We start from the raw sequence: 26,470 nt of genomic DNA, 5'->3' as shown, positions 1-26,470 counted from the left end.
CTGCTGACCGGGGACACGTCAATGCTGCCGCCCGGGGACACGCCAACCCGGTACCTGCCGACGCTGCTGACTGGAGTCCTGACGCTGACCGTCCCCCACTGACTGCCCCCCTGCTGACAGCCCTACCACCGACGGCAAGCAGCGACCCCCAACACTTACCTTTGGCTTCAGGCAGCAACACCACCTCCCCGACACAGTTTTTTTCAGGACCCACTGTTTGCGTGAAGTCATCACGCACACGTTGCGTGACGTCATCGCGCAGGTCTCCACTGTTTACATTACAAGTCTCTGCATCAATAACCCTTGACCAGGACTTCCCCTAGCCCCTCACAAAAGCAATGGAACTGATTAAAGTGCATGGACACTATACCATTTGCTTATTTGACTCTGGGTCAACTGACAGTTTTATTCGCCTAGACCTGGCCCACCGTTGCGGACTAGCTATTCTCCCCACTACACAGAGAATTTCATTGGCGACCAGATCGCACTCGACTGGGGTAAAGGGGTACTGCGTGGCGACCCTGAAAGTCCAGGGCATCACGTTCACAGACTTCAAACTATTAGTCCTTCCTCAATTGTGCGCCCCTGATCTGCTGGGACTGGATTTTCAGTGCCAATTTCAAACCATTTCCCTGCACTTTGGGGGGCCTCACGCTCCGCTCTCTGTCTGTAACCACTCCACCCTGGGAACCTCCTGCCAGCAGCAGCCCGAGCCACCCGCCCCCGCTCCCCGGGGCCTCACCTGTAGTCTCTCTACCCTATGAGTTGCTCCGCCAGCACTTTTCGCAAACCTCACCCCTGGCTGGAAGCCTGTGGCCACCAAAAGCTGGTAATATAGTTCTGAACACAGGAAATTTATCACAAATGAGGTGCGCAGACTGCTAGATGAGGGCATTATCGAACCTAACTCGAGTCCATGGAGGGCCCAGGTAGTAGTTGTTACAAATAGGGAGAAGACACGGATGGTGGTTGACTACAGCCAGACAATCAACTGCTTCACGCTCCTGGATGCGTACCCCCTTCCACGGATCACGGATGTGGTGAATCAGATCACCCAATACCGGTATTTTCCACCATTGACTTACGTTCGGCCTAACATCAGCTCCCAATCTGCCGAGAAGACGATCTTTCACGGCCTTCGAGGCGAATGGGCGGCTGTATCAATTCCTCAGGGTACCCTTTGGGGTCACAAATGGTGACGCGGTCTTCCAGCAGGAAATGGACCGGATGGTGGACCAGAACGGGCTGACTGCTACTTTCCCGTATCTGGACAATGTCACCATCTGCGGCTATGACATGAAGGATCAGGATGCCAACCTTGAGAAATTATTTCAGACTGCAACTTGGCTGCACTTGACCTACAATTTCGACAAGTATGTCTTCCGGACCACTCGGCTAGCAATTCTGGGCTGTGTGGTGGAGAACGGGGTGGTCATGCCGGAACCTGACTGCATGCATCCCTTCATGAACTTGTCCCCCCCCCCACCACACCCAGAACGCTGCCTGGGTTTTTTCTCTTACTATGCCCAATGGGTTCCACACTATGCCGACAAGGCACGGCCACTCATCAAGATCACCTCCTTCCCCCTGTCAACCAAAGCCATAGTGGCCTTCGACTGCATCAAATCGGACATCGCTGCTGCAACGCTGCACGCCATCGATGAGTCCATTCTGTTCCAAGTTGAAAGTGATGCGTCTGATTTTGCACTGGCTGCCACTTTGAACCAGGCTGGCCGGCCAGAAGTCTTCTTTCCAGAACCCTCCAAGGTCCTGAGAGCTGACACTCCTCTGTCGAGAAGGAGGCCCAGGCCATAGTCGAGACAGTACATCGTTGGAGACACTACCTCATTGGCAGGCGCTTTACGCTGCTGACTGACCAAGGCGTGGTCTCCTTCATGTTCAGCAATACCCAGCGTGGTAAGATCAAGAATGACAAAATCGCCAGGTGGAGAATCGAGCTCTCTACCTTTAATTATGACATACTGTATCGGCCAGGTAAACTCAACGACCCGCCAGATGTGCGATCCAGAGGGACTTGCGCCAACATGCAACTGGACAGGCTACAGAAACTCCACGAGGGGCTCTGTCATCCAGGGGTCACTAGGTTCGTGCACTTTGTCAAATCTCGCAACCTGCCTTACACGGTCGAGGAGATTCGCTCCATGACCCGGGCCTGCCCAGTGTGTGCTGAGTGCAAGCCCCACTTCTTCCGTCCGGAGAACACCCACATATATTTAAATCAAACTTAAATGCATATAATTAGCAAACGGAGTCTCAGCGTAGACTTCAAGGGGCCCCTACCGTTGACCAACCGTAGTACCTACATCCTTACGGCCATCAACGAGTACTCCCGCTTCCCGTTCGTTGTGCCCTGCTTGGACATGACTGCCTCCTCAGTTATAGAGGCCCTGCACAGCATCTTTGCCATCCACAGTGACAGGGGGGTCCTCGTTTATGAGCACAGAGCTGCGGCAGTACCTTCTGTAGCATGGTATTGCTTCAAGCAGGACCACCAGCTATAACCCACACGGTAATGGGCAAGTCGAAAGAGAGAATGCCACTGTCTGGAAAGCGGTTACATTTGCCCTCCGGTCCAAAGGATTCCCCACCTCTTATATAAAGCGATTAGAGAATTCTTATGGAAGGGAAAATTTCCGAGAGTAGCAATGAGAAAATTGATGTGGGATTTTCAATTTGGAGGTTTAAGATTACTGAATTTTCAGCATTATTATGAAGCAGCTCAATTCAAATTTCTTAGTGCATTAATGAATATGGACGACCCACCTAGTTGGGTAAAGATAGAAATGGCGGTTATTTTAGAAATATTTCCTCATGAGTTTTTGTTTCGATGGAATAAAAATTTATTACAAACTTATGATGTACCAATATTGAAACATTTATTTAATTTATGGACAAGTAAACTTAAAAAATTGGGACTTAAAAATATATATTCTGGAAGATTGCCATTATATAATAATCAACTTGTTCCTTTTACGGTCTCCAATGCCACTTTGAAACAATGGGAAAAGAAGGGAATAAAAAATTTATCTGATTGTTTTTCTGAGGGTTGTTTTTGTTCCTTTGACGAATTACAAAGGAAATATGGTATTAGTGCAAATTCTATATTTGTATATTATCAATTAAGATCTTTTGTAAAACATTTCTGTGGTCGACATATGATTTTATTGCCTGAATCTAGTTTTGAAGAATATGTACTTTCAATACCAAAAAAGGGATATATATCTGATTTGTATTGTATTTTACAAGAAATTGATAGTAAAAAAGACTGGGATAAAGATAAGTTGAAATGGGAAAAAGATTTAGGACATAAAATAGCTGAAGAAGCTTGGATGGAAATTTGTCAGAATAGTATTTGGAAATTAATTAATGCTAGACTAGCGATGATTAATTATATTTTATTCATCAGCTATATTTAACGCCAGAGAAATTTAAAAAATTTGGTCTTAGTAAGTTGGATTCTTGTTTTCGATGTGATCAGACGGCCAATACTTTTTTGCATACTGTTTGGCTTTGTGATCGATTGCAACAGTTTTGGAAAGGTATTCAATCTATTTTTAACAATTTATATAATATTCATCTTGTATTAGATCCCTATATATTTTTATTAGGGAACATGCAATCATTAATTGATTTAGGTTTAGAGGATTATCAGATTTCATTTATCTATTTAGCTTTAGTCGTGGCTAAGAAATGTATAGCACTTACTTGGAAAGATAGAAATATACTAACTTTAGATAAGTGGTATTTGGAAATGAAATTTTGTTTGACTATGGAAAGGATATCTTTTCAATTCAGGATAAGATGTCTTTTTATAAGTTAAAGTGGACTCCGTTTACTAATTATATGCATTTAAGTTTGATTTAAATATATGTTAAGCGTGATATTTTAGTATTGACAATTTTTTTTTGTTGTTAGAATATTTTTTAGGTTAAGTTTTATCTGCTTTTTTGTAAGTGGGTATTTTTTTCCATATATAATATTGTTAATTTTATTAACTCTTCACTCTTTATTTGGGGGGGGAGGGTTGGACTAATTTTAAGTTAGACTATTAGTATTGTGTTACAATTAACGGGGGGGGGGGTTTGTGTAGTTTTCTGATGTAATATTGTAATCATACTATTTTATTTTTTTAAAATTTTTCTTTAAATGTAATTCTTTATTGTATTCATGTTATAAAATTTTAAATAAAGTCTTCAAAGGATTCCCCACCTCTCGCTGGCAGGATGTGCTCACTAGTGCCCTACACGCCATCCGCTCCCTCCTATGCACCGCGACCAATGCCACCCCCCATGAAAGGATGTTCTCTTTCATGAGGAAATCTGAGTCAGGTACGACCATACCAGCATGGTTCACGGTTCCCGGTTCAGTCCTTTTACGACGCCACGTCCAGTATTCTAAAAATGACCCCTTGGTTGACCAAGTGACTCTGCTCCATGTGAACCCGCATTATGCTTACGTTGAGTACCCAGACGGATGGGAGGACCCAGTCTCGGTAAGGGACCTAGCCCAAGCAGGATCAGATGCAGCAGTGCCTTTAACCCAACTTCCCCCTATTCCTTCTCCCCCAGGTCATGTGCTTGAAGAGAGGGACCAGCAACACCCCACCAGCTCAAGCCAGACTGTCGACAACGGCGTTGGGGAAGTGAGCGAAGCAGTAGCCTACAGGCCTGCCGGCGACACGACTCCGGTGACCCCAATCCCGGCACCATGGTGGTCACGCCAGATGGTCAGACCCCCTGACCGATACAGCCCCTAACATCCATTCACCCTGGGGTCGGTTCTCAAAGTAGGGGTGAATGTGATAGTACAGGTTCTATCACCAATGTGTATCTGTCGACAGCATCGAGTCCATGCTGCTGAAGATCCAGCTGCGCTGGGTGGGTCACGTCTCCAGAATGGAGGACCATTGCCTTCCCAAGATCGTGTTATATGGCGAGCTCTCCACTGGCCACCGTGACAGTGGTGCACCAAAGAAAAGGTACAAGGACTGCCTAAAGAAATCTCTTGGTGCCTGCCACATTGACCTCCGCCAGTGGGCTGATATCGCCTCAAACCGTGCATCTTGGCGCCTTACAGTTTGGCGGGCAGCAACCTCCTTTGAAGAAGACCACAGAGCCCACCTCACTGACAAAAGGCAAAGGAGGAAAAACCCAACACCCAACCCCAACCAACCAATTTTCCCCTGCAACCGCTGCAACCGTGTCTGCCTGTCCCGCATCGGACTTGTCAGCCACAAACGAGCCTGCAGCTGACGTGGACATTTACCCCCTCCATAAATCTTCGTCCGCGAAGCCAAGCCAAAGAACAGATGGTAGTGTAGGATGACTGTGATTGGCTGAGAGTGTAGCCACACCTACTGGCAGGTCTTAAAGGATTGCTCCTAGCCAGACCAGGTCATTCTGGACTGGTCGACCTACTTGTCATATGCTCCAGTCTTTTAGTTAATAAAAGCCTTGGTTTGGATCAACAAGTGTTTGTTCTTTCGACGCGCATTACAGTCCCTCTGATTACCTTGGCCTCTGATGACTTAATGCATTATTTTCCAAATTAATTCTCCCCTAGTAGCTTTCATTTCAAAGGAAATAATTCCAGTTGATCTGATCTTTCATGGAATGCTAAATTTCCAGTTCTGGCAACATCCTTATGAAATTCTTTTGCACTTTCCCAACTGCAGTCACACCTTTCATGTAATGTATGATGAATGCAGTGTTCTAGTTGTGGTCCAGTTAGCATTGTATGCAGTTCTCAGAAGTCTCCTGTTCTTGTATTCTATGACTTTGCTAACAAAAGAAACATCCTATATGGTTTTTTTAACCACTATCCTTCTGACTCAGCATCAAATATCATTCAGAGATGAGGCTAAATTTACAATTCAAAACAGTGAACAAATATAGCACCTGCTACAGAAGCTTTGTTAATAGTCTTCAGCCTCTCACAGGAGTCTTTCTGTCAGTGCAGTGTCAAGACCATGATGAGTACAATATGTAGAGGTAAACATTTTTGAAGAGGATCAATAGGAAATCAAAGTTGCATCTCCTGCATCAACACAATTTCATACCAGTCATGGAAATGAGGTTAGCCTGATGATCTTTGTGTAAAAAACAACAAAATTCCTTAATGTTTAAAATCATTTTTAAGAAGCAGTTGAAATCCTTCCTGACTTACCAGCATGTGGACTTCCAATTCTTAAGTGTTGCATTTTGGAAGATCTTAAATGTTGCATTTTGGAAGATCAAACTTTAAAAAAAATTTTTAAAAATTTTCCACACTATGAACCATATTAACCAAAATACACACAAACATTTCCCTCTTGAATATACACAGTGTCATTTTCTCTCCTTTTCCCTCTCCCTTCCCTCCCTCCTTCCCACCCCCTCCCTACCCACTAAACGTTCAACATATAGATTACAATAAACCCATTAAACAATGTCATCACACAATGAAAATAAATAAGAAAATTGTATCATCTAGTTTTACACACTAGGTCAGTTCATTTCGTCTTCTTCTCATTCTATCATTTTAGGGGGTGGAGGTCCGCGGTAGGCCCTCTCTGTTGTGTTCCATGTATGGTTCCCAAATTTGTTCAAATACTGTGACTTTATTTTTTAAATTATATGTTTTTTTTCCAATGGAATACATTTATTCATTTCTATGTACCATTGCTGTACTCTCAGGCTCTCTTCTGATTTCCAGGTTGACATTATACATTTTTTTGCTACAGCTAAGGCTATCATAATAAACCTTTTTTGTGCTTCATCCAATTTGATGCCTAGTTCTTTACTTCTTATATTACTTAGAAGAAAGATCTCTGGATTTTTTTGTAATTTTTTTTGTGATTTTATTTAATACCTGATTTAGATCTTCCCAAAACTTTTCCACTTTCTCAGATGCCCAAATTGCATGTACTGCTGTACCCTTTTCCTTCTTACAGCTAAAACATCTATCTGATACTGTTGGGTCCAATTTATTTAAATTTTTGGGCGTGGTATATAGTCTGTGTAACCAATTATATTGTTTCATGCGTAACCTCGTGTTTATTGTATTTCTCATAGTTCCGGAGCATATCTTTTTCCATTTTTCATTTTTTATCTTTATGTTTAGATCTTGTTCCCACTTTTGTTTGGGTTTACAGCTTATTTCATCGTTATCTTTCTCTTGCAGCTTGATGTACATGTATGTTATAAATCTTTTAATTATCATTGTCTCTGTAATCACATATTCAAAGCTGCTTCCTTCTGGTAACCTCAGCCTGCTTCCCAATTTGTCCTTTAAGTAGGTTTTCAGTTGGTGGTATACAAACATTGAACCGTGAGTTATACCATATTTGTACTTCATTTGTTCAAAAGATAATAAATTATTTCCCAAAAAACAATTTTCTATTCTTTTGATCCCTTTTCTCTCCCATTCTCTAAAGGAGAGGTTATCTATTGTGAAAGGGATTAGTTGATTTTGCGTCAATAATAATTTTGGTAGTTGGTAATTTGTTTTTTTTCCTTTCTACGTGAATCTTCTTCCAAATGTTGAGCAGATGGTGCAGTACTAGTGAACTTCTATGTTGCACCAGTTTTTCATCCCACTTATAAAGTATATGTTCTGGTACCTTCTCCCTTATTTTATCTAGCTCTAACGTGGTCCAATCTGGTTTTTTCCTTGTTTGATAAAAATCTGATAGACATCTTAATTGTGCTGCTCTATAATAATTCTTAAAGTTTGGTAGCTGTCAGCCCCCTTGTTTGTACCATTCTGTTAATTTATATAGCGCTATCCCCCCCTTTCCATAAGAATTTCCTTAATATTTCTTTAGCTCATTGAAGAATTTCTCTGTTAAGGGAATTGGTAACGATTGAAATAGGTATTGTATCCTTGGGAAGATACTCATTTTAATGCAATTTACCCTTCCTATCAGTGTTAGTGGTAAATCTTTCCAATGTTCTAAGTCATCTTGTAATTTTTTCATTAATAGCTGATAATTTAGTTTGTATAGATGGCCTAGATTATTATCTAGTCTAATACCTAGGTATCGGATTGTTTGTGTTTGCCATTTAAATGGTGATTCTTTCTTAAACTTTGTGAAATCTGCATTATTCATTGGCATTCCTTCACTTTTAATTGCGTTGATCTTGTACCCCGATATTTCTCCATATTCCTTCAATTTCTTATGTAATTTCTTTATTGATATTTCTGGTTCTGCTAATGGATTCAAATGACTATGATGTCATCTGCAAATAGACTGATTTTATATTCCTTCTCTTTTATTTTTATCCCTTTTATTTTATTTTTGTTCTTATCAGTTCTGCCAAGGGTTCTATTACTAAAGTGAACAGTGAGGGAGATAGTGGACATCCCTGCCTAGTTGACCTGCTTAATTTAAATTGGTTCGATATATATCCATTACTGTCACCTTTGCCAATGGTCCCTTATATAATGCTTTAATCCAATTAATATATTTCTCTGGTAGGTTGAACCTCTGTAGTACTTTGAATAAATGATTCCATTCTACCCTGTCAAAGGCTTTCTCTGGGTCTAAAGCAACCGCCACTATTGGCGTCTTATTTCCTTGTACTACATGGATTAAGTTAAAAAACTTACAGATATTGTCCATTGTTCGTCTTTTCTTAATAAATCCAGTTTGATCTCGTTTCACTATTTTTGGTACACAGTCAGCCAATCTGTTTGCTAATAGTTTTGCTATTATCTTATAATCTGAGTTAAGTAGAGATATTGGCCCATACGATGCTGGTGTTAGTGGATCTTTCCCCGTCTTTGGTATTACTGTAATTATTGCTGTTATACATGAATCTGGCATGTTTTGTGTTTCTTCAATCTAGTTCATTCGTTCCAGGAGAGGAGGAATTAATAAGTCTTTAAATGTTTTATAGAATTCTATTGGGAGTCCGTCCTCTCCAGGCATTTTATTGTTCGGTAGCTTTTTTAATATATCCTGTATTTCCTCTATTTCGAATGGTTTTATCAATTTGTTTTGCTCCTCTTCTTGCAATTTCAGTAGTTCAATTTTAGCTAGAAACTCATCTATTTTGTCTTCTTTCCCTTCGTTCTCAGTTCGGTATAATTGCTCGTAGAATTCCTTGAGGTTTTCATTGATCTTTGTTGGGTTATATGTAATTTGTTCGTGCTTTTTCCTTGAAGCCAATACTGTTCTTTTAGCTTGTTCTGTTTTAAGCTGCCAAGCTAGTATTTTGTGCGTTTTTTCTCCTAGCTCATAATACTGCTTTATCTTCATTATGTTCTTCTCCACCTTATACATTTGTAGTGTTTCATATTTTATTTTTTTGTCCGCCAATTCTCTTCTTTTTGTTGTATCTTCCCTTGTTGTTCTTTTTCTGTACTTACTATTTCCCTTTCCAGCTGTTCTATTTCCCAATTGTAGTCCTTCTTCATCTTAGTTACATAACTTATTATCTGCCCTCTGATGAAGGCTTTCATTGCATCCAATAATATAAATTTATCTTTCACTGGTTCCATATTTATTTCAAAGTACATTTTAATTTGGCACAATAAATTCCCTAAAATCCTGTCTTTTAAGTAGCATGGAGTTTAATCTCCATCTATATGTTCTTGGTGGGATGTCGTCAAGCTCTATTCCTAATAACAAGGGTGAATGATCTGATAACAATCTAGCTTTATATTCCATTTTCCTAACTCTCCCTTGGATATGCGCTGACAACAGGAACAGGTCAATCCTTGAGTATGTTTTATGTCTACTCGAATAATATGAGTATTCCTTCTCCTTTAGGTGTTGTCTCTTCCATATATCCAAAAGTTGCATTGATTTAACCTTAAATTTGGCTACTTTGTTCTTTCTGCTGGTCTTTTGTCCAGTTTTATCCATCTTTGAATCCAAATGAAGGTTAAAGTCCCCTCCTATCAATATATTCCCTTGCGTATCTACAATCTTCAAAAAAATATCTTTCATATTCTTTTGATCCTCTTCATTAGGTGCATATATATTGACCAAATTCCAGAGTTCTGAATATATCTGACATTTTAACATTACGTATCTCCCTGCTGGATCTATTATTTCCTCCTCTATTTTGGTACATTTTTATTGATTAATATAGCTACACCTCTGGCTTTTGAGTTATTTGATGCTGCCGTTATGTGCCCTACCCAGTCTCTCCTTAATTTCTTGTGTTCCACTTCAGTTAGATGCATTTCCTGCATGAATGCTATATCTATTTTTTTCTTTTTTCAGTAAATTTAATAGCCTCTTCCTTTTGATTTGGTTATGTATTCCGTTAATATTTATAGTCATATATTTCAACATGGCTATTTCATTCTTTGTTTATATCTCATTTCCGCTTCCTCATCACCACCTTTCCACTTTTCCCCATTTCCATTTCTCAGTTTTCTTTTTTTGAACGCACTGTATGACAACACTTCTAAAACATAAAATATTTCAACCATTCCCACATCTAAATTTCCCTTAACCCCAAGTGTCCCCCCCCTCTCTAAGTTGCCCCTTGTCCCTTACTGGGCAAATACAACTCCCCTCTCCATTCGGACTGCGAACCTGTTCGCAAGTGTCAACTGATTTCGCAGTGACTGTTATTCTCTCCCACCCAATCCCCTCCAGAAAAGACTTTTATCTTCACATTACAACAAAGCTCCCCTTCTTTTCTTCTCTTTTTCTTTTTATTTATTTATTTATTATTTTTTGTAAACCCCCTCCTCTTTTCCCCCCTTCTCCCTTACTTCCCTTTTCTTCCCTCCTTTAGTTCTTACTTATACATTATTTTTACTTCTTTATATGTAGTTTGTCATTGTTCTTTGTTCTTGTTACATCTCCATCTCTCGTTCTGTCTTGCAGGCATTCTGCAAATTCTCGTGCTTGCTCGGGATCCAAGAACAGTCTGTTTTGCTACTCCGGGATAACTATTTTAAGCACCACTGGATATCTTAACATAAATTTATAGCCTTTCTTCTATAGGATCGATTTTGCTGTGTTAAACTCCTTCCTCTTCTTCAGGAGCTCAGAACTTATGACTGGGTAGAAACATTTTTTTTAACCTTTGTATTCCAGTGGTTTTTTTTTTGTCTTCTCTCATTTTATTCATTGCCTTCTCCAATATATTTTCTCATGTCGTGTATCTCAGGAATTTTACTAAAATGGATCTTGGTTTATGTTGTGAATGTGGTTTTGGGGCTAATGTTCTGTGTGCCCTTTCTATTTCCATTCTTTCCTGTATTTCTGGCATTCCCAGGACCTTTGGGATCCATTCTTTTATAAATTCTTTCATATCTTTGCCTTCTTCATCTTCCTTAAGGCCCACTATCTTTATATTGTTTCGCCTACTATAGTTTTGCATTATATCCATCTTCTGAGCTAACAACTTTTGTGTTTCTTTAACTTTTTTGTCACTTCCTTCCAATTTTCTTTTTAAGTCGTTCACTTCCATTTCTACCGCCATTACATGTTATTCCACATTTTCTAATCTTTTCCCTACATCTGTTATGACCAGCTCTATCCTACTCACTTTTTCTGGAAGATCAAACTTGAAGGCAGAGTACATGGTGAATGGTAGGATTCTTAACAGTGTGGAAGAACAGAGGGACTTTGGGGTCTAAATTCATAAATTTCTCATAGTTGTCATGCAGGTTGATAAGTAGAAGGCTTGTGGTATGCTGTCCTTCATTAGTCGGGGGATTGAGTACAAGAGACTTGAGGTAATCACTAGGAATATTGTGTTCAATTCTGGTTGCTTCATTGCAGGAAGGATGTGGAAGCTATGGAGACGGTAAGAGAAGATATATAAGGATATTGCCTGGATTGGAGAACGTGTTTTATGAGGCAAGATCAACAAAGCTAGGGCTTTTCTCTTTGGAGTGAGGAAGGATGAGATACAACTTAACAGAGGTCTACATGTTTATGAGAGACATAGATAGGGTAGAAAGCCAGCAGCTTTTCCCCGGTGCTCAAGTAGCAAACACCAGAGGACATCTGTACAAGGTGAGGGGTGGAAGGTTTAGGTGAGATGTCAAGAGTAAGTTTTTTTACACATAGAGTAGTAGGTGCCTGGAATACATTGTCAAGGGTGGTGGTGGAGGCTGGTATAATAGGGACATTTAAAAGATACTTAGGCACATGGATGCATGAAAAATAGAGGGTTATGGGTGTGAGGTAGGGAAGATTTAGTTTGTTGAGTAGGTTTATATAGGTCACGCAACATTGCGGGCTAAAGGGCCTACACTCTGCTGTAATGTTCTACATTCTTGCCTTAGACAGATTGATACCAATTATGATGGTGAGCCTTGTGTAACTCTGAGGTCTTGCTCTTCAAACATTATTTTCATCAGATAAATTGTGTGCTGATGTACTAAACGTGTTAGTGAATTTTAGTGATGTCTGACTTTGCTCATGAATATATAGAATATAATGAGATATAGAGGTGACACATGTTTTATAATTTTATTGTGAACTCTAATTTTAGGAATGGCATTGTCCATTGGGGCATTTAGGAAGGGGTCCTTTGGGCTACAGATGTTTATCATAAAGTGCATTCTTTTGGCATGGTTAGTGTAGTATTTAGCACAATGCTGTTACAGCACCAGCGATTGGGACTGCAGTTTGAATTCCTGCAAGGAGTTTGTATGTTCTCCCTGTGTCTGCATGGGTTTCCTCCAGGGCTCTGCTTTCTTCCCACTGCTCAAAATGTACGGGGGTGGGGGGGGGGGGCATGGTGTGATGGTGTAGGTGGGAGATGTGAAGGAGATCCCTCTCCTGACAGAATTCATTAAAACTCATTTTTTAGAAATTTCTATATAAAGCAACAGTTTTAAATCTTTTTATAAAAATATTATAATTGTAGCTATGAAGAAATCTAAAGCACAGACAACGAAAAACATGACTGTTACTGAAGAAATGGGGCCTACCTTAGAAGTGGATTCTGGAGACTTGTTGCTTTTTCATCCAAGATCAAGTCGGCAAGTCCTGGCAAAATTCCAGGTGACTCCAGTGCCACCTCCCCGGGGAACCAAGGAAGATGGCACTGGAGTCGGAAAATGACTTGCTCAGCTGCTGGAGCCACAAGACCAAGCGTGCATGTGTGGATTTCCATGTGCGCATGTAACACAAGCTGCGGATCAGGTTGAATCTTCGCAGCCCAGCATTCCTGGACTGTTGAGGGGGAAGCTGAAATCCCGCAGGCAGGTTCAACAGACCCCGATTTCGACAGAGGATAAGGAGAAAGATATCAGGACTGAAGATACTTTACAAGCAATGGAGGGGGAAGAGACACTGATACAACAGGGAAGGCCCTTACCTCAGCATGTTGTCCAGGAAGGTCAAGTTGGAATTTCAACAGTTACTTATTACGTAGATCCATCAGGTCAATTGGATACATTGTCAAAACAAATTCAAATATTGTCAACTCAAAGGAATCAAGGATTTATGTCAATTAATGATCAATTTGAATCACAATTTAATTGTGTGAAGGATGAAATGATTACTATTAAGAGCAATGCTTCAAGTTGTGCTAAAACGGTGGATAAAATTCAAATTCAAATTTAAAAATTTGAAGAACAATTTCATGATTGTCATGGAGAAGTAGAACAATGTAAGGATATGGTTGGTAAATTAGAAGATTTGTTATACTGTTTGGGAAGTTCAGAGAAAAGAATTGCTGCAAAAAATTGATGTTCTGGAAAATCAAAGCCATAGAAATAACATAAAAATTGTGGGTTTGCCTAAAGATTTTGAAGGTTCTGATCCGGTACAGTTTTTTTCAGATTAATTAAGATTAATTTGTTTGCTGATGATGTTTTGATTTATTTAATTATATAAGAGATTTAAACAATATGCAGAAATATCAGGTTATAAAATTAACTGAGATAAAAGTGGCATTGGTTGATGGAAAAAATGTAAGAATGTAAGAAAATTACATTCAATGTAAGAAAATTAAACATTTATATATTAGATTTGATAATTATTTAGATAATTTATACGTTATTTACCCCTATTTCATAAAATTAAGGAAGACTTAAGTAGATGGAAAGATTTACCTATAACATTAATAGGTTGAGTGAATTGTATTAAGATGAATATATTTTCCCAGAATTCAGTATCTTTTTCAATCTATTCCTTGTAAAATTCCTCAGAAATTTTTTGAAAATTGGAATTTTATCATTAGGAAATTTTTATGGAAAGGTAAAATGGTAAGAGTATATTTACAATAGTTAACTTGGAAGTATGAATTGAGAGGCTTACAACTCCTGAATTTTCAAAATTATTACAAAGCAGCACAATTGAGGTTTTTTAATAGAATTTTTGATTTAAATAACCCATCAATATGGGCTAATATAGAGTTAAATAAGAATGGTGAGAAATTAATGGCACAATTTTACAAGTGGAATACCAAGTTATTAATTTTTAATAATAATCCACCTATTTTGACATTTAGTTGAACTATGGAATAAGATAAATGATGAGATAGGTACACAGGGTAAGATTTTTCCTTTTACCCTTAATAACCATTTTTTGAAAATATGGAATCAGAAAGGAATTAAAACAGTATAAGATTGCTATGAAGCTGATGACTTTATTTATTTTCAAAGAATGAAAGAAAAATATAATGTTCCAAATAATATCTTTTTTGTTATTATCAAGTTAAGGCTTTACTATTGGATAATTTTGGACATACTTTAAGATTACCAAGGCAATCAAATATTGAAATTTTACTTACAGAAGGTAGTACAAATAAATGTATTTCAGAAATATATAAATTATTTCAAAAAGTGCCTAAGATATTTATAAATCAAGATTAAAGTGGAAAAAAGATTTGGAAATAACAATAGATCAAGATAATTGCAGAACTATTTGTAAGAATAGTATGACTAAGATTGTTAATGTGAGATATACATTAGTTGTATTTAACACCTCAGAAATTAAAGAAATATAATTTAATTCCTTCAGATTTATGTTTTAGATGTTGCAAAGAAGTAAGTTTTTTTTAAACATTTGACTTGGTTATATGTGAGGTGCCAGTTGATGAAGTAGACAAAGACAAATGTGGTCAAACAATAATCATCGTTTTTATTGGCAGAAACTTATGGTACAATAATGAAAGACAATAGGTCCAGATACAGTTATTCCCAAGGGGAGTGTTCTTAACAGTAGAGATAATGCACAGCCAATGTTAGTACAGAAAGGCTCACCAGTGGGGAGACAGGCAGCTTGGCAGACATTCACCACAATGTGATAGTGTTAAATTACTTTGGACATGACAAGGAATTTCTGGAGAAAGTTTTAGAAGTTCAATTACCAATGGACCCAACATTATTTTTATTAGGCAATATTAAAATGCTTAGTTTAACATTGAGATTGACTATGTATCATATTACATATTTAAGATTAGCAATGGCTGGTGTGAGAAAATGTATAGCTATTACTTGGAAAAATTAGATTGATTTGGGATTGCAGAGCTGGCATATGGAAATAAAATCTTGTATTCCTTTGGAAAAAAATGTATAATTTACATGACAATTATCTTTTTTTTTTCAGAAAATATGGAGCCCTTATTTGGAAAAAATGGGTTTAAAAATTTGAATCTCTTCTAGCTCATTGTGGAGGTGTTGCCCTGATCCATGGCAGTTGATTGTATTTGTGATTGTTCAAATCTCCTTTCTTTTTATTTCTAGGGTTATTGGGGGGTAGTGGGAGGATTGTTTTTTACTTTTATAATGATATATAATATTTATTATCAATTTTGTTTTTGTGGTTTGCTAAATTTTAAATAAAATACTTAAAAAAATATATGGGGGTGTTGTAGGTTAATTGAGGTGTAATTGAACGACAAAGGTTCGTGGGCCGAAATGGCCCATTACTGTGCTGCATGTCTAAATTTAAACATTAAATGAACGAGTTAATTTAGCTTGGCCTCCAAATGTACAAATGTTATTTGCAAACAGTTGCTCAGCAACTGAAGTTGGAATGACTTTGGATCTAAGCTGGAGCAATTTATATTGTAATATTTTCCACTCATTCTGTAGATAAACTATACTCTGACAGGAAGCTTATTAGAGAAGAGTTGTTGAAAAAGATTGTGAAAGGTGTTAGTGCAATTACATAGCCTTGCATGACATGAGTCTGCATTGAAGTTGCTTTATGAAACTATTGGTTAAAATCATGGCTTGCTCGCTGACACACAGCTGATACAGATGGAGATGAATTTCAAAAGGCAACTAAATTTAAAAAAGATTCTTCACAGTCCCTCAATTAACAAAATTTCAATTTGGAGGACAAAAAGGCCACATTACTGCTATTCCCATCTTGGAGTTATCTAGTGGTGAAGATCATGTCTATAGAGAACAGGCATCTCACTGCAGCTACTGCATTTAGATTTGTTGCCTTTTTAAAAGATGGTCACAATTCTGGTATATTTGAGGTACCCATAGCATGTCTCGAGATATTGGAGATAGGATTGTGAATTTGTGATTTGGAGTTCCTATCCACTAAGTTTCACAACTTAAGCAAAGATGCATTTTTTTTCCTTATTTCTCATTATTTTGGACATATGGTCTCTTCAATTTTTGTTTTGAGGTGTTTACAAATTATACTCCATAATTTTCTGAGAGATGGAATCCAGGACTTTTGTGTTAAAGTTAGATTTGTGGTTGAGGAGTTTATGAAATTTATGATGCATCGAAAGCCTCTTTATTTCAACTCGACTCACAATAGGTTCTTGGGTGTTTAGGCTATGGATGGTTCTGAAGAATCCAGACATGTTATGGTTATCAACAAAACTGCTAGAGCTCCTGTGTTCTTTCCACCTGTTTTTTACTTTAAGAGTTTTCAGTTGAAGTTCAGCCTTCAGGGCCCAGTGGAGCTGTTTCTTTTCAATGGACATGGTGGAATTTACAATTTAAAAATGCCCAATATTTGTGTAATTACATGTTTGATTTCCTGGTCATTAAAGCCAATCCAGCTATCAGGTTTTCTGGCATTCATACACTCATAGACACATATATAAGTAGGCTTGGGCACAGATGTCCTTATTTACTTCCTCCTCTTTACCCACTTTGACTCTGGACACTTCATCCTCTATCTTTCCAATTTATCACATTACCTGTGCCAATAAACAAATGAATTGAATTCTTGAATCACATTTCCTTCAGTGTCACCCTCTCTTCTATTCTACCTTCACTCAATTCCCTTATGCCCAACCACCTCCTCACCATTATGTATTGGCTTGATGCAAGGATATAAGCAAAATTAAAAATAAATTTAATATCTGGCATCTACAAGCACAATATTTTGATTGGGTGCCTGTCTACATTTTTTCATACCTCGATGAAGGGCCCAAGCTTGAAATGTTGGTTATGTACCTTTATCTTTGCTACTAAAGTACACTGTTTGACCTGCAGAGTTTTTCCTGATCTAAATACAAATCTATATGCTTTTGTATGACAAATGACAACATAAGCCTAGTTAAACTGATCAATACAATGGTAACTATGTAGGTGTACCTTTTATTTGCATACACACAAATTCTCAGTCCAACTCGGGCCCATTCCAAACCTCTTAACAAAGTTGTCCCACAACAACCTTTTGTAGCCGTGAATAAGAACTCAATAAATTGGAAAAAAATTTCCACTCTTATTGATCTATGCCAATTTTAGTCTTGAAACATTATGATAGTCATTGGGCTCCTAACATTGAAGAATGAAGTGACAAAAAGCAAATCTGTTCTGGGATTGTGCCTCCTGGGGATTCACTGGATTGAAATATTTAATAATTAAAATTGTATTAGGCTTCAAAGTCCTAAAGAGTAGCAACATTAATTCTACTTGTTGCCTGGGCACTAATTTGAATGGTATAAAATTATATTCCAGGCAGAGTCATTGCCTTCATAGGCAGATTGATTAAGTGTTGTACGTGGACGAAATGTGGCCTCCCTATCTGTCTGGAATGTGTGTACTGTGGGTAGCTGCATGTCCTCCCTGTCTGAACTTATTCATAACTCACATCACCTGTCACATCACTCTGGCCACCCATTCGTGCACACCTTGCTGTTGGCTAATTTAAATTACCTTGGGACATTACTGGCTAGGCACCCAGATCAGAACTGTATAAAAATTTGATGCATAGCATATTTCTTTCTCTCTGCATTGTGGTCCAAACCCCTGACATCGTTCCATGCCATGTTGCTACTGCAGACATCACTGAAAGTGTCACAGTGAAAAGGTCACCATGTCCAGTGAAAAGGTGTGCACTATAAATCAGCATCCATGTTGATATAAGTATCTCGTGACTATGCAATTATGCTGTCATTAACCTCATTGTTTTATGCCAATGATTTGTTGCATAATTAGTACCCAAGGAATGTCCACTATAACCATATATGGTAAAATGTAAGCTCTGTACAGCTATGTCTGAACCATCTTGGAATGTGACTTGACCACTGCTTGGTCCATGTGCTATGTGAATAAACCACTTGAGTTTTAGATTTCACTATCAAGTCATGTGTGGCTTTTCCCTGTTCTTTTGACTTTGTACGCTAACTACTAAAACTTCAAACTATACTCATAGTTTATCCAGTACACAAAATGCACTACACTAAAGCTGAGCCATAGTATTGAGATAGATCAATACTTGCAAAGAGCCACACCCACATTGGGAAGGGAATCAGGTGTGTGTAGGAGACCCCGTTTGTAGTGTGTGTACTCAAGTGTGTGAGCATGTTGAGCATAGGTTCATTATTGTTGGAGTCCAACCTAGGTTTGAGGTGAACATCTATATTATTGCTTAAGTGGAATAGTAATCGAGTACCATTTAACGTTTTCCCATTTGTCTCCCATCTGTTAATTAAAGCTACATGTGATTGTAACACCTGTGTCCAGACTCGTCCCTCTGTGACCCACCAAATCTGATACTCTTCCAAACACAACAGTAGGTTGGCAATTCCCAATATCTTTCTTGATTTGAGAGTTGGCACAAGAAATTAAAGCATTCTTTGGAACCAAAATCATTAACAGTTCCAGTCCATTTCAAAATGAATTGACAATATTATTCATATCTTCAGTTAATGACAGAGGTCTCTTAAAACATACCTTTTGTTTCCTATGTTTCAGGAACATCAGAGAGAGTGTGGCACATGGAGATCGAACCGGCACACGTGGTAGTAAACAGCAGCATAACACACTGTAACACATCCTTTAACACAGCGAACTGGTGCGGTTGGAAGCTGGAGCAGTACAAGACCAGCAGCCCTAAAATGGTGCTGGCCAAGCTGCCCAGCTAACAGATCAATAACAGGCTGGTGAAGAAGGGTATACACATGCAAGAATGTTCCTGCCTGCTATTGTTATTCATGCAGCTGATGTCAGCCAATCAAACAAACAGCGGGAACTCCAACTGTATAAAAAGAGCCTTCCCAGCCTCAATAAATCTCAGAGCTTAACCTCCCACGCTGCGAGTTGTGTGTTTCTTTGTAGCAATCGGCTACAATTGGTGACCCCGATGGCTTACTTGGCATCTAAACCCAGTGATAGATAGTGAAGCTCCTGACCTTCGGGACAGTTAGATCCGGCGTGTGGTTCGACCAGGCCGAGGCTCAGTTCCAGATTTGGGGTATCACATCTGAGTCCACGTGGTCAGTGCCCTGGATCCAGAGACTGCAGACAGAGTGGCCAACTTCATCCACAGGCCACCATCAGAAGGCACTTACCTTCAAAGAGCTATTAACCGAGACCTTCGGTCTCTCGTGGCGAGAGAGAGGGGCACGACAGCTCCACCTGGATGGGCTAGGGGGAAGATCCCTATCAGCGATCATGAATGAGATGCTGGCCCTCCTGGGAGACCACGAGTCTTGCATCATATTTGAGCAAGCTTTCTTGGAGCAGCTGCCCAAGGACATCCGTGCTCCTGGCTGACGTGGATTTCAGCGACCTCCAGAAAGTCGAAACATGGGCAGATATTCTGTGGAAGCAAAAGCAGAAGTGCTCAGCTACCATGGGGCTCATCACAAAGTCTCGCAACCATACCAAGGCAGGACCTGGAAGGGAGCAGCAGAGAAGAGTTCAAGGAGAGATGGGACTTCTAATGCTAAAGATGGGGCTCCGAGGCTCACCGATGTCAGTCGCCCTGTGAGTTCCAGAGAAATGACAAGGCCAGCCATCGCTGATGGCCACAGCAGCTGGCCTTTGAGAGAGCCTCCTGTACGAATGGGATTGCCTTTCCAGTAGATGATTCTTGATGGATACAGAAGTGAAGGTCAGCATGATGCCTCCAACACTAGATGCAGGCAAGCAGGCCCCGCATTGAGGGCTGCCAACAACAGCAGCATACGTAGGACCAAGCTGCAGTTCATAGGCAGTCACTTCTCGTGGGAATTCACGCTGGCCAGAGTGGAACAGCCACTCTTCGGAGCGGACTTCCTGCAGGCCAACAACCTCCTAGAAGACCTCAAGGGCAAGAGACTTGTGCACACAGAGATGTTCCAAACCTTCGCACTGAGGGGCGCTGGGCTCATAGCACAGCTCAGACAATGAGTTCTCCAAGGTGCTGGCCTAGTCCCTGGTAATCCTTTCCCCTCAGTTAATGGTGGAGGTGCCCTGACATGGTATCAGGCATCACATTTTTACCAAGGGTCCACCTCTCTATGCAAGAGTGAGACGACTTCCCCCGGAGAAGCTTCAACTGGCCAAGAAGGAGTTCCACAAGCTTGAGGAATTAGGCATCGTTCAGCGGTAGGACAGTCCATGGGCTTCTCCCCTGCACTTGGTGCCTAAAGCATCTGGGGGCTGGAGACCATGTGGCAACTACTGCTGGCTTAACAAGGCCACCACTCCAGATTGTTACCCCGTGCCGCATATCCAGGACTTTGTGGCAAACCTGCACAGAGCGACAATCTTCTCCAAAGTGGATGGTGCGAGGGTATCACCAAATTGCGGTACACCCTGATGATATCCACAAGACAGCCATCATCACTCCGTTTGGACTGTTCGAGTTCCTAAAGATGCCATTCAGGCTCAAGAATGTGGCACAGATCTTCCAGCAACTGATGGATGCAATGAGCCAAGACCTGGATGGCACCTTCTTAGATGATATCCTGGTGGTGAGCAGAATCCGGCAGGGACATCTACAACACCTCTGAAGCCTTTACAGTCAACTATGTAAGTTTGGCCTTACTATCAAGCTGGCTAACTGCCAGTTCGGGCTGAACACAATTGACTTCCTGGGCCACAGGATTATCAAATGCGGGACTCCACCACTACTCAGCAAGGTGGAGGCTATCTACAATTTACCGAGGCCCAGTATAACCAAAGAACTGCAGGAGTTGGTGGGGATGGTCAACTTTTATCACAGATACATCCCCGCAGCGGCTTGAACCAAGCGCCTACTCTTCACCCGGATGACCAGCAAGGCGAAGGACTTGACCTGGGATGATGACTCCGCATGAGCGTTCATGGAAGCAAAGGAAGCCTTGGCTAATGTCCACCCCAGGTCAGACGCACCCACAGCCCTCATGGTTAATGCCTCAGGAATGGTGGAGTTCCGGAGCAGCAGATAGAAGGAAGTTGGCGTCCACTAGCTTTCTTCAGCAAACATCTGCGGCCCCCTGAGCTAAAGTACAGTGCTTTTGACAGAGAGCCACTGGCACTGTACTTAGCCATCCACCACTTCCGGTACTTCCTAGAGGGAAGGGCTTTCATGGACCACAAGCCACTGATGTTCGCCCTGGCCAAAATCTCCGACCCCTGGTCAGCCCACCACCAGAGACACTGATCTTGCGCCTCGGAGTACACCACTGGCGCAAGGCACATCTTGGGGGAAAAAACAATGTGGTCACGGACGCCTTGTCGAGACAGAGCATCCACTCTCTGGCTATCTCGTTGTCCTGCACAGGCGGCAGCAGCAGGACAACGAGATACCTCAGTACAGGACCACTGTCACAGGGCTGAAGCTTCAGGATATCCCAGTCGGCACAGGTAACACTACCCTCCTGCGCGACGTGGCCACCGGGCAGGTTCGACTTATTGTCCCAATGCCATGGAGGTGACAAGTTTTCGACTCCATCCATGGGTTGGCACATCCATCAATCAGGTCCACGGTCTGGTTGGTGGCCAGCAATTACTCATGGCGTGGGTTGTGGAAACAAGTCAGCAGGTGGGCCAAGATGTGCATGCAGTGCCAAACAGCCAAGGTACAGCGGCACACTAAGGTCCCCCCCACAGCCTCTCGAGCCAACGGAACGAAGGTTTGACCGCATTCACCCTTACCAGTCTCACAGGGTTTCCACTACCTGTTCATGGTGGTCAACCGTTTCACCTAGTGTCCAGAAGTAATCCCCCTGGCCAACACATCCACCAGGTCCTGTGCCAAGGCACTTATCTTGTCCTGGGTTGTAAAGTTTGGGCTACCATGCCACATAACCTCTGACAGAGGCACACAATTTACCTCTAGCCTGTGGATCGATGTTGCCAACCTGTGGGGCGCTCAGCTACACCACACGACAGCATTCCACCCGCAGTCTAATGGGCACCTCAATGCCACCCTTATGACCAGACTCAAGGACTCCAACTGGGTGGACGAAGGGCACTACTAGGAATTTGTACATCCCAGAAGGAAGACTTCCTCTCATCCTCCGCCGAGTTCATCCATGGAACTCCACTCATGGTCCCTGGGGATTTTGTCCTACCGGCCAGAAGGGTACAACCACTTTCCTGGACAGGCTGCAAGAAAAGAAATCGGTAACTTGGCTCCAGTCCCACCCTCCAGACACGGGCAAGCCAAGTTCAACATCCCTAAAGACTCCAAGTCTGTGAGTATGTGTTTGTGTGCAGAGGGCTACACCATCCACCGCTATAGAAACCCTATGAAAGCCCCTTCCAAGTCATCTGGAACTATAGGGCCACCTTCGAATTGGACATCAGTGGCAAACCAGAGGTCTTCACCGCAGACAGGCTCAAGCTGGCATACACAGATCTGACACAACCTGTGGTCGCCAGCACCTCGACGCAGAGACAAACCACCAAAGACATTGGGGTCTGCATCCAAGGACACTATGAGCCAGTTCTAGGTGGGGGTTCATATGGCAGGCCACCACCACGGAGATTGAACCGGCACATCGCGTCGCACACGCAGTAGTAAACTGCAGCATAATACACTGTAACACATCCCTTAACACAGTGAACCAGCACGGTTGAAAGCTGGAGCAGTACAAGACCAGCAGCCCTAAAATGGCTCTGACCAAGCTGCCCAGCTAATCAATAGCAGGCTGGAGAAGAAGGGTATTCACATGGAAGAATGTTCCCGCCCACTATTGTTATTCATGCACTGATGTCACCCAATCAAATGGCAGGAACTCCAACCCTATAATAGGAGTCATTCCAGCCCCAGTAAATCTCAGAGCTTAACCTCCCATTCTGCAAGTGTGTGTGTTACTTTGTAGTAGTTGGCTATAAGAGATTATTTTACTGAATCAATCTGTGGACACCATTGCCATAAAATATTAGTCATTCAAAGAATATTGATGTTTGTTAAATGGATGATCTCTCAGCTTAACCATACTTTGGATGGATTTCTGCACGTGGAATCTCAAAATAAATTGGATGAGAATGTAGGTGGTATGATTAATAAGTTTGCAGTGGAGTTGTAAATAAAAGGTGTCTAAGGATACTAAGAGATAGGGATCATTTGGAAAGTTTGGGGGAATGAAATGTGAAGTAATGCCCTTTGTCAAGTCATTTTGGTAGAAAATGTGGAGCAAATGGCAGTGATCTTAGGAGTATTGATGTGTAGAGTGGTGCAACTCCACAGTACCTTGAAAATGGTGACACCGGAGTAGCATTTGATATTACTTGCCCTCATGGGATGGGATGCCATATCGTGGCTGAAAAAAAATATGGGTTAGGTTGCATTTGAGGTATTGTATACAGTTCTGGTCACCACATCACAGCAATTATATGGTAATGGTAGAGTGTAGAAGTGGTGTACCAGGATGCTGCTTGGAATGGAGGCTTGTAGTTTAGAAGGAGAAATGGAATAGGCTTGGTTATTCATGTGGAATGAATAAAAGGAGTGACCTTATAGGAGTTTTAAAAATAATTATGAATAGGATAGATGGTTGGAATTGTTTACTCTGGGCAAGAAAATCTAGAACTAGAGGATGCAGAATTTATGAAAATAAATCCAATGATATTCAGAATCATGGAGGCTTAGAGCTGTTCAGCACAGAAATGGGACCATCAACCCAGACATGTAAGCTAGACTTATTTGCCTGTACTAGGCCCATCACTTAATCTCCTTTCCCATCCAAGTCCACATGCCTTTTAAACCTTACAATTGTTTATGCCTCTTTCCTCTAGCAGCTTATTCCATAAAATCACCACTCTCTGTGTGGAGAAACCTGTTCTTCAGGTTCCCTTTAAATTCTTCCCCTCTAACCTTAAATTTGTGATTTGTAATTTTAGACTCCCCTATCCCAGGAAAAAGACATTATCTATGCCCTTCATTATTTAATACACCCCCCCCCCCCCCCCCCCCGCCTATAAGGTCACCCCTCAGCTTCCTATGTTCCAGTGAGATTAAACCCAGCACAAGCAATCTCTTTTTTAGTAAACCACTTCATATCAGGGAACAATCTGGTAAATCTCTTCTGCACTCTTTTTAGTGCTATCACATTTTTTCTTTTGTGTAGCAGCCAGAACATGATACTCCAAGTACAGACTGAGAAAACTGCAAAATATCCCAACTCTTAAACTCAATGGTTGGACCAATTTAGCAAAATAAATGCCTTCTTTACTACTTACCCACCCATGTCATAATTTTCAGTGAACTATGAACTTGCACCCCAAGGTACCCATGTACATCAACACTCCTGAGGTTCCTGCCAATTGCAGTAGCCTTTGACACCCCAAAATACATTATCTCACACTATCTGGATTAAATTCCATCTGCCCAATTTTTCAACTGATTAATGTCCCTCCGCATCCTTTTACAACCTTCTTTGTTATCTGCTAGTCTGCCAATTTTTGTGTCATCATGTGGCTTTAAATTTAAAACATAGCTTTTTTTTTGTTGGTTACTTTCTTCTATCAAGTCCATGCAGGTTTCAGAGCACTCCCATATTTTTCCCCACGCTTATTTGTAACCCATTTTCTCACAAATTGCCATTAAATTCCCATCAAATCTCCTAATACACCTGCTTCCCTCTATACCAAGTCAATTTACCACTGCAGATTAAACTATTAGAAAGTTTTTGTGATGTGAAGTATCTAGGAAAAATCCATTCAGTCATGGAGAAAATGCATAAATCGCCAACTGTACCCAAAGGCAGTATCAAATCCAAGTTGCTGAAGTAGTGTAGCAATAACACCAACCTAGACATGGACATATTCAGCAGATAATTTAAATGATTTAAAGTATTTGGCACAGATCAATGATTCAAGCAATTTAAATATATTCCAGACATGTGAAGAGATGAACTCATAACCCTTGTACTTATCTACCTAAACTGGTTTCAAGTTAACCAACAGCTTGATTTAAAAAAAATTCCCACCCTTGTTTTTAAATGGTTCCTTTCTTTTTTATCTCTACCTCTTGAATTTTCATAATTCCAATAACTAGGGAGAGAAGATGCCATAATCATAACTATTTTGAAGAAAGGAGACAAATTGGATTGTGATAAATGCAGAGGAGTTACCCTTACTCTCTACTGGAGAGCAAGGTCATCAGAAGGGTCCTCTTCAATTGCTTACTCCCAGCGGCTTAAGAGGTATTCCCAAACTGCTATTTAGATTTAGTCCATCGAAAATACAAAGAAATAATCTCCATTATGTGACACTGCCTATAAAATTGCACGAAAATGCTATTCTAGGATTTTTTTACGTTACAAATTATTTTTACCTCGTCATTGGAGATGGACTGTCCACATTTTAAAAACGCATTTGTGATAAAGCAACATCACTGTTGAAATTTACCATCAGTTCACCAGCTTCGGTCATCTGAGGAAAAAAAAGTATTGGAAGATCAAGACTAAGTTAATGATATACTGGGCAGAAGAGATCACCTACTCAATTGCACCTAATGGAGTTGTGGAACAAAAGAAGTTTCACTGTATCTATGAGTCATACAGTCTGACAGCATGGAACAGCATTTCAGCCCAATTCATTCATGCCAACCAAGTTGGCATTCTGGGCTAGTGCCATTTGCCTGCATTTGGACTATCCATCTATCTGCCAAATGTCTTCAGAATGTTGTAATTCTTCCTGCTTCTATAGTTTTCCCTAAATGAAAAAACTTCAGGTTCTTCTTAAATATCGAGCGAAACACAAAAATCTGCAGATGCTGTTATTTTAGTAAAAGCATAGAAATGCTGGAGAAACTCAGTAGGTCTCACAGCATCCATATGAAGTAAAGATGTATTACTGACATTTTGTGCCTGAGAAGGTGCCTGTATTAAAAGACTGGTGAAAAGGGAAGAATGGCAGG

General features: G+C 40.6%; 1 long non-coding RNA gene across 4 annotated transcripts in view; it reads right to left on the bottom strand.

Annotated features, from left to right (window-relative positions):
* Positions 1-26,470, bottom strand: part of LOC138761607 (uncharacterized) — a 113,649-nt gene that overhangs the window by 71,179 nt on the left and 16,000 nt on the right. For 2 of the 4 annotated variants that reach the window (XR_011356393.1, XR_011356390.1), the window contains exons 2-4: positions 25,886-25,983; positions 6,187-6,258; positions 5,936-6,057 (exon numbers count right to left, since the gene is read on the bottom strand). This is a non-coding gene — a long non-coding RNA (uncharacterized lncRNA). Of the gene's footprint in view, positions 1-5,935; positions 6,058-6,186; positions 6,259-15,083; positions 17,103-25,885; positions 25,984-26,470 lie in introns of those variants that run through there. The other 2 variants (XR_011356391.1, XR_011356392.1) reach the window with 2 other exon arrangements.

Source organism: Narcine bancroftii, chromosome 4 (assembly GCF_036971445.1).
Source record: "Narcine bancroftii isolate sNarBan1 chromosome 4, sNarBan1.hap1, whole genome shotgun sequence".
In the NCBI taxonomy this organism is placed as follows: domain Eukaryota; kingdom Metazoa; phylum Chordata; class Chondrichthyes; order Torpediniformes; family Narcinidae; genus Narcine; species Narcine bancroftii.
Note: the sequence above shows the minus strand (reverse complement) of the source record. Positions and strands in the feature narration are given on the sequence as shown.